This window comes from Piliocolobus tephrosceles, chromosome 8 (assembly GCF_002776525.5).
Source record: "Piliocolobus tephrosceles isolate RC106 chromosome 8, ASM277652v3, whole genome shotgun sequence".
Lineage (NCBI taxonomy): Eukaryota > Metazoa > Chordata > Mammalia > Primates > Cercopithecidae > Piliocolobus > Piliocolobus tephrosceles.
The window spans coordinates 42,740,853-42,753,963 of record NC_045441.1 but is presented as its reverse complement, the minus strand read 5'-3'; positions in this window follow the sequence as shown (position 1 = coordinate 42,753,963).

Below are 13,111 nucleotides of genomic sequence, written 5' to 3'. Positions count from 1 at the left end.
GGATATGTGGCAAGTCACATTGCGGAACAACATGTGATGTGAGGACTGAGGAAGACGTCGCAGGGAAATGCAATCTACTTTCGTATCTTCAATAAGATAGAACAATGCACCTATAAGTGTTTGGAGAAACTGGGATCAGGGCATGGAAAGAACTAAACATATTTGGAAGACTATCTTATGAAGACTTGATTAACGTGGTCTGGGTTCCTTGACAGATCATCACTTAGAATAGTGGCTGACAGCCACAGAATCATGTTACAGATCATTCACACAACACCCCCCCTCTGGCATCAAATTACATTTTTAAGTCCACAGCACCAAAAGTAATGTCTTGAGAAAGTCGTACAATCTATGTGGGGTTCCATTATTTTATTCTTAAAAAGTGAACAAGAATCCTTGAAAGACCTCTTTCCGTTCTAAATCTCTATTTTTTTTTTTTTTTTTAGGTAGATCTAAGTTACCAGGAGGCTAATTTCTCCTTCCTGTAAAGATGAAATCCACCTAAGGGTGAAGGTTACTTAGGAGGTGATAGAAAGCACTAGCTGGCCCTTTTACTAATTTTGAGGGAAACTATGGGGAAAAGAAACAAATACCCCGAATTGCTAAGCATTGGCTTCATGTCTTGTCCTCTTGCCCTAATTCTGCCCTCAGAGTGCACAGATTCCTCAGGTAAAGAAAAAAGATGATTCTTTCAGTCCTGGCTTGTTCAAAGCAGTCTCAGTGATAAACAGGTCTACTGATGAGCTTTACCCATAGAAAACTGTATTCAAAAGCTCCAAGATCTTCTTATAACCACAAGGTCAACGTTTGAAAAGAAGGGAAACAAGTAGGAAAAAATCTTAATGACATCATTTCCCTGTGCGGCTCTCATTTCTTACATTGCTTTACTTTTCTGTCATTTGCACCTACTTTTCAGGTCCAAATGTCAGGTATCAGAATTCAAAGGGAAACACTTTCTCTCACTTATCTGTGTTTCTGTTCCCCAGAGTCTCAGGCCTAAATTTCAGATTCTATTTTTATAGTCCTCATAGTGGAGAGTTATGTGGAACACATTGATTGTAGCCAGTTAGGTGTTCAGAAATTTCCTTTACTAAAAGCTTTGTATAACTTGAGAAAGGAGAGAGCTGGGCAAGCAGTAAGACTCAATATTCAGGAAAAGATTTTTTTTCCAGTGTGAGCCTGCAGTTGTTACTTACAGCCTAGTGTTCTGTCTGCATCCAACAGTTTTAACAGGAGCTGCAGATGCTCCTGGAGAAAGTTCCTTACTTGATGCCTATCAGAAATTCAGACATTTCATTAGTGCTGGAGACCATTTACTCTTCTTGTAGCACAAAATAAGCAATTTTATACAATACCCACCTATTATCAGGTAACAGGTTTTCCTATTTTGTGTGTGTGTGTGTGTGTGTGTGATCTCAGCTTACATACCATGTCTTCAGAGAAAGCTTTCCTGCCCCTTATTCCACAGCCTCAATCCCAGTCTAGGCCCAGTTCCTCTTTTCTATGACTCTCATAGAATATTTTGAGCTTGTTTCAAGCATTTATCTGCTTATGAGTATTATTATTGGATGAATGTGTCTTCTGCACAGCCATGGAAAGCCTCAGAAAATGCCCATGCTGATGTTTGTAGCTCAGTGCACGCACAGTACATATACAAAATATAACTGTCAAATGAACGAAGAAATGATAATTTCTTCTTCCAATCTCCATTTCTTAAATTAGAAAACAGAAGTTAAAAATTTAAGACTCTTATTTTGTGATCTTGTGGTTGATGTGTGATATAGATGGTCATGGACTTGAGGTCTCTAACAGCCCCCACCCTATTATGTGCCAGTTGTACTCTGTTTCAATTGCCTTTTAACCCACTGGAAAAGGTTTGATTTTTGTTAAAGTCAAACAAGAAATAAATTGCTGCTTGTCACGTATTAGTTGCAGTAGAACAAACTGAGACGTATCCCTTTGTTCAGAGTGGGACCTACTGTGCAAAGATGCCTCAGGAAAAATTGCAGTCCACACTTGCTGCAGTGTAGTGCATTCGTTTTGTTTTTTGAAACATCTTGTGACCTAGCCAATCTCTTAATGACACAACAGATTGTCCTAGAAGTTAGCTTGCAAAGCATTTTAAGCTTTCTTCACTAGAAACTTCTAGGTATCTGTGCAGGGATAAGATAAAAACATGTTTGGATGAAGTTGTTATAAAATTTCAATAATTAACATACAAAGATATTACAGAAACAGTATGAAATACTCAAATATCTTGATATACCATTGAGTGTGTGTGTGTGTGTGTGTGTGTGTGTGTATGTGTGTGTGTGTGTGAACGTTTCTCAATAAACTAACTTTTTGGGGGTAATTTTATAATTTCCTTTGATAAAAAAGTTTTTTTGTATGTGTTTCAACTTTTGACATTCTCAGGCTGATGAATATTTAATTATTACTAAATAATATTGAAAATAAATAGTTTTAAGCCTCTTCCACGTGTATTTTTTGGTTCACATCTTTCATTTACACTGTTAAAGTAATCTACTTGGTTATTTTTAATATTTATTTTCTCTCATTTTTTAAATTAGAACATAGTTACATAGAGTAAACTTGACTTTGTGTGTGTGTGTGTGTGTGTGTGTGTGTGTGTGTGTGTGTGTGTAAAGTTCTGAGAGTTTGGCAAACATATGCAGCCATGGAACACCACAACCATCAAGATTTAGAACAGCTCCATCTCCCTGTAAACTCTTTTGTAGTCAACCTCCAGCCTGCTCCCAGGCCTGCATTCATGAATCTACTTTTTGCCTTGATATTTTGCTTCTGAAAGAATGACATACAAAGGAAATGATATAGCATGGAACATTTTGAGTCTAACTCCTTTTACCCCGCATAGTCCATTTGGGATTTATCCATGTTGTCGTGTGGATTGGTGTTTCATTCTTCATTACTGCTCAATTGTACTCATTGAATATGTGCACTTCGGTTTGTTCATTTATTCTGCAGTTGAGGACTATAGGGGTTGCTTCTAGGTAATGAATAAAAGCACCATAACAGTTTATGTACAGGTTTTTTTTTGTGTGTGAAAAAAACCTTTTATTCTACCTGGATAAACACCTCACTATATTAAGTATAGTTCAATCTTATAATGTATTGTCAAACTATTTTACAAAATATCTGTACTATCTTGCATAGTAATACCACATGATAGTGATTGCATTTCCCCAATGACTAATAATATTGAACACCTTTTTATATGCTTATTAGCTATTCATAAATCTTCTATTTGAATTTTTAGATATTTGGACCATTGTTTAAAAAGCATTGCTTTCTTATTTCTGAGTTTTGAGGATCTTGATATATCAAATGGTTTCAAGTCCTTTATCAGATATATAATTTGCAAACTTGTTTTCCCTGTCTATGAGTTTTCTGTCTTTTCAGTCTCTTAACACTGTCCTCCCAGGAAGAAATGTTCAGTTTAATGATGTCTAATTTATCACTTTTTTTTTCTTTTATGGATTCTGCTTTTGGTGTTGTATCTTAAAAATCTTTGCGTAACTCAAGATCACAAATATTTTCACTCATGTTTTCATTTAGAAGATTTAGAAGTTTACATTTTTACAGTTTATGATATATTTTGAGTTGATTGTTGTATAGGATATGAGTTAGAAATTGATGTTGTGTTTTTTGTTCGTTTGTCTTTGCATAGGAGTATTCAATTGTCTCAGCACTTTTGTTGAAAAAAAAAACACTATTCTTTCTTTATTGAATTGCCTTGGCATCTTTACTGAAAAATCAATTGACTGTAAATACGTGGGTATATTTCTGGCCTTTATTTTCTGTTTCCTTTATCTACATGATTATTAATACTCTCTTACTGTATTGTCTTGACTAGAGAAATTTTATAATAGGTCTAGAAATCAAGTAGTGTGAGTCCTTCAAATTTGTTTTTATTTATTTATTTACTTATAGATGTGCCTTTTTATTTTCCTATAATTTTAAAGTTAAATCTTTGGTTTTTGTAAAAAATGCTGCTGGATTTTTTACTAAAATTGTGTTGAGTGTGTGGAGAGTTGCAGGTGAACTGATATCTTAGCAACAGTGACTTTTCCAGGTCATGGATATGTTACATTACTGTTAGGTCTTTTATTTCATTCATCAGGATTTTCGACATTTCAGTGTACAGATCCTACACATACTTTGTGATATTCATATCCAATTATTTCATGTGTTTCATGTTATTGTGAATGGTACATTTTTAAAATTTCAACTTCTAATTATTCACTGATGGAAGGTAGAAGTACAATTCATTTTTCTGTATTGACTTGTATTCTGAGACCTGCTAAACTCACAGATTGGTTCTAGAATTTTTTTCTGTAGATGCTTTACAATTTTCTGTGTAAACAGAATTTCTGGGAAAAGAAAATTTTATTTTATTTTAGTACATATATATTTTATTTTAATATTTTGTCTTATTACATTGTCTAGAAATTTTAGTATTCTGCTGAATGGAGTTATAAAGGCAGATAGCCTGGCTTAATTCCTGATCGTAGGAAGAAAACATTTGCTCTTTCATTACTAAGTATGGTGCTAGATGTAAGTTATTTTTTATAGATACTCATTTTCAGATGAGGATGGTCCTTTTTATTCTTAGTTTGTCTAAAGTTTTTCATGATAAATGAATATGTATCTTTTCTTAAGTTTCTTTCTGCATCTATTGAGATCATCATGTAGTTTTCTTATTTAGTTAGCTAATTTGATGTATTAATTTAGTTGATTTTTGAATGTTCAACCATCCTTGCCTTCCTGGAATAAACACTGTTGATTTATATTTTTGTATATTGTTGGATTCGATTACCTAAAATTTTATTGTGATTTTGGCATTTGTTTTCATTAGGAAAATTGATCTGTACTTTTCTTTTAATATCTATGTCTGAGTTTGATAGCAAGGTGATATTAACCTCATCAAACAAATTTGGACATTTTCCTTCTTCTTTTAAATTTGAGGAGAGCTTATGTAAAATTGGCATTATTTCTTCTTTACACATTTGGTAGAATTTGTCAAGGAAATTATGTGGGCTTTGTGTTTTCTTTCTTGGAGTATTTGTACTGCAAATAGTTTGTATATATCAATTAAAATAAAAATAAAATTTTATATATCAAATAAAATAAAAATAAAATTAAATACTAAGTATGTTTTTATATAAACAAAAACAAAATTGTATATATGATTTATACATTTATGTCATATGTGCATAATTTCTTGAGTGAGTTTGGGAGTTTGTGTCATTATAAAATTTGTTCATTGAATATAATTTGTTAAATTGTTGCTTAATATATTTCCTTATTATTTCTATAACATCTATAGGGTCTATAGTGATGTCCCTTTTTTTATTCCTTACATTTGCAATCTACCTCTTTTTTCTTTTTTCTTAGTCAATATGGCTAGAGATTTAATTTCATTTCTTAGTCAACATGGCTAGAGATTTAATTTCATTGATCATTTCATTTTGAATCAAAACACATGGAAAGTGACAAAATCCTGCATTTACAACAATCCAGTCTTGTGGAAATTAAGTCTCACCAGGCAGAGAACTCACTACTGTGAGAACAGCACCAAGCCAATCATGAAGAATCTGCCCCATGGGTTAAATGCCTTCCATTAGGCTTCATCTTTCAACATCACTAAACTGGGGTCAAATTTCCAAGTGACTTTTGGTAAGGAAAAGCAAACCATACTTAAACCAGATCACCTTACGATCTCAGCTCTCAGATATGTTCAATGACAGTTGATTTGTAGATTTTCACACATATTCTTTGTTGTGCAGGTGGAGTGATCCTTCTTTCGTCTTTCTATATCCTAAACAGAAATTCTTATGTATTGTTCAAACTTATATGTATCAACTATCTATTACGTATTAAAAAGGAAACAACCCAAATGAGAAATCTAAATCAAAATCAACTCAAATGACACTTCCATGTTATCATGATCATTAATATTGTTTTATATTCTTAGAACACATTTTAAAAAAGGAGTTAAAAAGTCATGATAAGTATTTTTTAAAAGCTTTTGTACTTTCTAGTTTATAGTTTCTGAATTTCTAGTTTCTTTCTCAACTGCTCTCCTTTGCAGGCCTTACATTTTGGAGTTGTTATTGTTGACACTGTTTTATTCTTTCCTATTTTAATTTATCAAATTTTAAACCATTTTTAGAGCTATGGCAATATTCAGTAAGGTTTGATATTTAGTGTTGTCATAATCTTTTCAAATAAAGGGTTATAGCCTTATATGATAAAATACTACAGTGGTAAATGTCTATATATGAAGGTAAATAGTCTTTTATTTGAAATGCAAGTTGAACTTTTCTGTACATGTTTTCTGGAAAGATACTGCAAAGCTATCCACATAGTCTCAAAGGGCTAGGAAGTACTAGGGCTAAGCAGGCACTGTCTTAAGTACATCTTTATTTCAAATACAACTCTTAAGTGTTACTTTTGCTCTTCTTTTATGATGCAAATTAAATAATAGGCATTAGTGCTTTTAAAAATATATGTCATCTATAGAAAAATAAGAGATATACCTTTGATTATAAAGTTGCCCCACAGAAATATAGGTAGATCATACCTGGGTACCACTACTGCACATCTGAATACCGCCAAAGTCCTTTTTGTTTGTTTGTTTTCAGGATGATTGTTGATTAGGGTAAGTTTCGATTACCAGGATTTTTTTTGTTAATTCTAGTGCCCCAAAGAATTGAGGCAGTTCATACATCAATACTTCCTCCAGTAATGGATTCTTGGTCCTGGACATTTTTAAAATTGTGTTTCCTGTAGTTACTTAGCTGTTGACTAGCTTTCCTTATCTAGCCTTTTTTCTAGGCCTGGACTCCACTGCTTCCATTTTGGCTTTACTCTTTGTCTCAGAAAAGACACTATGTGCTCCATAGTGAACCATCACCAGGGAAAAGCCCAACTGCCTGCTTGTGTGGTCATTCATGCCTTTCAGCCTGTTCAGTGAAGCTGAATATTGATGACAGAGGTTTCCAAATCATGGACAGAGTTAAAGAGGAATGCCACCTCCTCTCCAGCAACACACAATCACTTCTGCTATGGTTTGAAAGGTGGTGTCCCCAGTGCAACAGTATTAAGATGTGTGGTCTTTTGGAGGTGATGTTATAAGGGCTCCATCCTCCTGAATGGGAGTAACACCCTTATGAAAGGGCTGAAGATTGAAGTGAGTGCTCTCTTGCTTTTCCATCATTTCTGCTATGTGAGGATGGCATTCTCCCTGGAACGTGTAGCTACAAGGCACCACCTTGGAAGCAGAGAGCTGCCCTCATCAGACACTAGTCTGGTCAGTGCCTTGATCCTGGGCTTCCCAGACTTTAGAATCGTGAGGAATAAATTATTATTGTTTATAAAATTACCAGTCTATTGCATTTTGTTATGGCAGCACAAATAGACAAAGGCAACTTTTTTTCTTTCCTCTTCAATACCACAGTCTTCAAGTGGAGTTCTAATTAAAGCTGCCCTACTTACTCCCTGTAACAACGAAGTACTAACTTTATTATTTTTTCTTGCTCTGTTGCCTCCCTGGTAGCTGGTAAACTGCTGCTTACCTTTTAGGATGCAAATTAAATCTTCTCATTCCCCTGTTCCAATAGCCTTACAATAAAATCCAGAAGCTTGACCTACATGATCACACCCTAGGACACCTTCCTAACCTCATTATCTTCCAGCTGTCCCTTTGCGTTCTCTTCCGCAGATATACTGCCTCCTCAGTGTCCACTGAGAATGCCAAGGAGATGCTTCTGATTCTTGTTCTCCTCTCTGCATGTCCCTGCAAAATCCATTTAGATAACTCTCTTTCTCGCTTTTAGGTTTCTGCTCACACGTCCCTGCTCAGATGTCTCTTATTTCTTTTCCTTTTCTCCCTCCTACTACCTTATTGAGTGTTACTTTCCCTTTTAGAGCCTAGTGCTACCTAATACCATCTTACAAATTATTTGTTTTCTAATGTCTTTCTCTCCCATCTAGAACATAAGTTTTATGAGAGGAGAAACCTTGTTTTATTCACCGCCGTATCCAGGGAACCTGTAGTAAGTGTGGAGGTACTGATGAAATATTTGTTGGATGGGTAGATCAATAAATACATGAATGGCAGAAAAAGAATTTCCATGCAGTGGGTTGATTGGAAATTAGACAGAAGCATTCAGTTTGGTATGACTATTCCCTTATGCAGCCTAGCACATGCTACCCACTGACCAGCAGTGAGTGGGATTTCATGTGGACTAGCATCTTCCTTTCTCAAGGTGTGACACTTTCAACCCTTTCTTGCCAACTCTGCCCTTCTAATTCAGACTCTATGGAGGGTGTCTTGCCTAGATCTCCTCTACTGAGCCCTTGAAAGAAACCTGCACATTTTCTACACGATAAAATCTGAGTTGGTCTTTTGTGTTCTTCAATCTCATCCTTTTTATTCTATTTAAAGTATAATTAATCTATATTCCCAATTTCTACTATTGCTGAAGGTAGTTTTCATATCAACTATTTTCTGAGAAGGGAGGTCCGAATGCTTAGAACATTTTTTTCCATTATTCCCAGAAATTTGGCTGTATCATTGTGGCAGGCAGAGTAATGATCCCCCAGAGATGTCCACCAGTCAATCCCCAGAACTGTGACTAGGTTACTTTATATGACAAAGATGATTTTGTAGACGTGATTAAGGATCCTGAAATGAGACAATTATCCTAGGCCTACTGTCCTCACAAAGGTCTTTATAAGTAAAAGAAAGAGGCAGGACACACAGAAGGAGATGTAACAATAGAAGCAGAGGTCAAAGTGATGAGAGAACAGAGGCAGGAGCCAAGGAATGTGGGTAGCCCCCGGAAGCTGAAAAAAGCAAATACAGCTATTTTCTCCTGAAGCCTCCAGAGGGAATGTCTCCCTCGATTTTAACCCAGTGTCGCCATTTCAGACATTTTATCTCCGAGAACTGTAAGACAAATTTTTGTTGTGTTAAGCCACTAAGGGTGCAGTTATTTGTTACACCAGCAATAGGAACCAAAGTGCCGTCATCTGGTATCCTGTCAATAATACTAGAATATTAACAGAAGGAAACACACTTCCAACTAATTCTTTCAGGAAGGAAAGGAAAATATCCAAGTTTTTGTAGCAGTGTTTTGCCCTCCTATACCCCAGTGCCCCCCTCAATTTGTGCCCTGGTTTCCTACCAGGTTAAGAGTCATGCACAGCTCAGTCCACACTTTCTTCTTGATCAATGTTCTTCCAATCCAATCTACTCTTTGCAGACCCTTACCCCAAGGAATTAATAGGTCGTGTTTTCCACATTCCCCTTCACTAACTTGGGCCTTGATTCCAGTGAACATGGCCTAGGATCCATATGCTTATCATACAATTAGTTTGAATATCAGAAATATAGATAAATAGTCCTGTTACCATATTTCATCTCTCAGATTAAAACACCATTGAATTTCACCTTGTAATTAAATTGAGCCTGGATTTGTCTTATTAGTTTGGTGCAAACCTAATTGTGGTTTTTGCCATTACTTTTAATGCAATGAGCCTTAGAAGCTCACATGATTGAAGTTCTGCTTAGCTCTGCAACCTCATCTGGCTCCACTTTCTCTGTGGCTTTTGTGCCTCAACCACATGGCTTCTCTTTCTTTTCCTTCAATATGTTAAGATAGCTCTCTACTCAGGGCCTTTGCTAATGCAATTTCCTGTGCCTAGAATGTCTTCTGCCCCATCCTTTCTCCTAGTTTACCCTTTAATACTTCAGCAGGCTCCTGAGGAAAGCCTTCCATTCCATTATTATTCAGAGGACATTAGGCCCTCTGTTACATTCTCTCTGCTCTCCATACCTTTCCTCTGAGGCACTGATCCCAGCTGTTATTTACCAACAATTAGGTTTCACTGCTTGCCTCTTCCATTTGGTAAAGACAGGCACCGTATCTGTGCTTGCCTTTTATTTGCAGCAATTAGCAGAGGACCTGGCATCTGGAAGCATTACAAAAAATGCAGATGATATGTTCTTGTGTTCCCTGTCACTGAAACTTTAAGTTACTATGGGCACAATCTAAGTTATGACATTTATTACTAAAAGATAGTACTTTACATTTCTTTTCATCTCAAGGTCTCAGATTCCTCTGTTAATGATTTCATCATGATATCCCATTATGCTAACCACTAAGCAATGTTCTCTTTTTATAATTATAAATTGAAATGACAGAAGAAAATTGAAGTAGAGGCAAAAATGTCTTTGAAAGATTCACAGGGAATGACCCAGCTCATACAGATTTAAAATACTTTCAAGTCATTCTTTTCCCCAGGAGTAATTATTTTCTTCTCTATATTTACATAATTAATAAATACATTTTCCTCCGTATATATACATATATACATGCATATGTTCTACATAAGAGAAATCCTTTATTTCAGCAATGAATTGGAATGAACACATCTATCATTTCCCCTTGTGTAGGCAATTGTGTCATTCCATAATTGGCTCTAGGCTATGGACTTCTCTGTTTCATGTTATAATACCTTACACGAGTACCATGTTTTCCTTATGCAAAAAGTATTACTTTAAACAGCCCCCCTTTTTTTTTTCTTTAAACTCTTGCTTTCTAGAGGTATGTTAAATATTTGGAACTAAGTTGAAAAATCCTTGAGATGAGTTAATTTTAATATCAAGTCATATTTAACTAGATTATGATATCTTTTGTTGTACTACAAGGAATTCTCAAAGGTTATCTTTTACACGAGCTTGGCAAATTTATAAACAATGTCCTTTATAAAAGCTTTCTAAAAGAATTTCTTACTAGATCTAAAGCCAGCTTTGACAGTGATGAAAGTAAATTTTCCTTGCCAACTGTTTCATTGCTTAATTTGTCTTATAATTAAAATATGTTCCCTTTTATTTAATCCATGCTTTCTCAACCACACACTCAGCCACTTTTATTTCTCTTATTTAATCTAATAATAATAATTGCTGTCTTTTCTCTGTATTAGACATTAATGGCAGTTTGGGGTAAATTTTTGTTGTAATAGCATGTCACTATTCTTCATCCAGCAAAAATTATTCTGAGTTTCCTTTCAATATTGAAATATGGCTCTATAGTTTATCTCATTCAATTTCATACATAGCTTGAAAAGACAGATTGCATTTTTAATGATTTATGTATATTCATATTGCAATTTCCTTCATATTCAAGATGTAATTTATGGCATCTGATTGAAGGACACCTTCAAGTAGCTATGCCTTAGGTGGAATAATGTATATGTTTGCTGCTTTTCCAATGAGTTGAGATATGTTTTGACACTCAAACAGAAAGGTCTGAATTCACATACATTCTATTTTTAAAGATAGCTAAGTTTAGTTTGTCATATAAAGGATCTCAATAAGGTATATCTTTAATAGTTTTGATGTAACTTTTTTCTCCTTGAGAATGCCACGAATACTTAGTGCTTTGTTCTTAAGATTCAGTCTATTTTTTGTGAAAATGCATTGATGTACCCAAATCAAAGTGGGCAAACTGAAATGGAAGAGGGTGTAGTAAAATATCTAGCCTTTATTCCTCCCAAATTCTTCTCAAATATGACAGTATCTCATATATTTGAGACTGTTTTAATGCCTAAACTTGATTTATATTTCTAGCAGTTTCAAGGAATTATTTCACATTGGCAGCATGATCAAGTATTGCTGGAATGCAGTGTGGTTTTAAAAACTGCAAGTGAAAACCACAAACCCTTAGAAAAATAATTCTGGAATTTAACAGAACCACAGTTGGGGAATTCATTCATAAAATTCTCATTAATTCCAATGGAAGTTATTTTAAGAGATGTTGATTAGTAGTATATTCTCTTTCTAATCACTGCTGGTCACTATTAATATTGATCCTCTAACCACTAATTTACTAGGTTGGTGCAAAAGTAATGGTGCTTTTTGCACCAACCTAATATAAGCAATTCGTTCCAAGTAGTATTAACCACACATATCAAAAAAGAAATAGACTGCATAAGTCAGTGATTTCTAAATGACGTTTATATACAAATTCTACTAATTTCACTAGTAATCAAACATATTTTTCTTTGTTTTTTCCTCCCTAGACATGGGAGTCTACTTCTTCTTAAGTGAACCTCCAGCAGTGCCCCCCAAAAAGCTGTTTTGTAAAGAATCAAGGATTACCTTCCAGCAAAGCCTGCGTTAACTGTCATCGCTCCAGTCTTCTGCTCTCCACTCTCCACCAGCAGGAGAGGAGCTGACTTCCTGTCCTTGGAGCTGTCCGGTGCCACTGACCCAGCCCTCTAACTTCCCTGGCTTTTCACTAATTCCTCCATCTGCTGGTGCCTCCATTTTTGACAGGGAATTTTTTATTTAATTAATATGAAGAAGAAAATAGATTTCAAAATTTCAAGCAAAAGTGTGTCTAATTTTTGAGGTTTATAAGAAAATTCATTTATACATAAAAAAGTGAGGAGGAATTTCATTCTATAAATTCTGTCCTACACTCAGATATTTCAGTGTAGGCTGCAGATCTTCCTGAACTTCTCATTAATCTGATTTTGTGTTGAAAACTATTAGAGGGAGTTTGCTGAGGAAAAGCATTTTTACAGGTAGTTCTGTGTCCATTTCCTTTGAATACCCCTCAGCACAGAGCAAGAAGCCCTGTGACATGCATTAGCACTAATTGAAGGGTTTATTACATGTATACTGGGCTCTATGAAACTTTAGAGAAGAGAGTTTTTAAGAATATTTTATTTAATGTCCTCTAAATTTACGATCAGCATCTTTTAATTGATGTTTACTTTGGTTTACGGCTTTTTTTAAGTTTCATTGCAGATAAAGGATTATGAGTATGTTTAGTTGTAAACATGACAAGTATAGACTTTCTGAATTCAGCAAAGTGTGGAAGTAATAGGCCAATAAATTACTGCTAAGTAGCTGGGTTTAAAAAAACAAACAAAACTAAACACGGCATTGCAGATTCCTACTGTGAGCTTTTCTTTTCTCTTTTTTTCTTTTTTTTTTTTTTTTTGAATAATATATGTGCAATCATTCTCCCCAGAACTATCACAGCTTGAATTGAAATAATCGCTCTAATTTCTA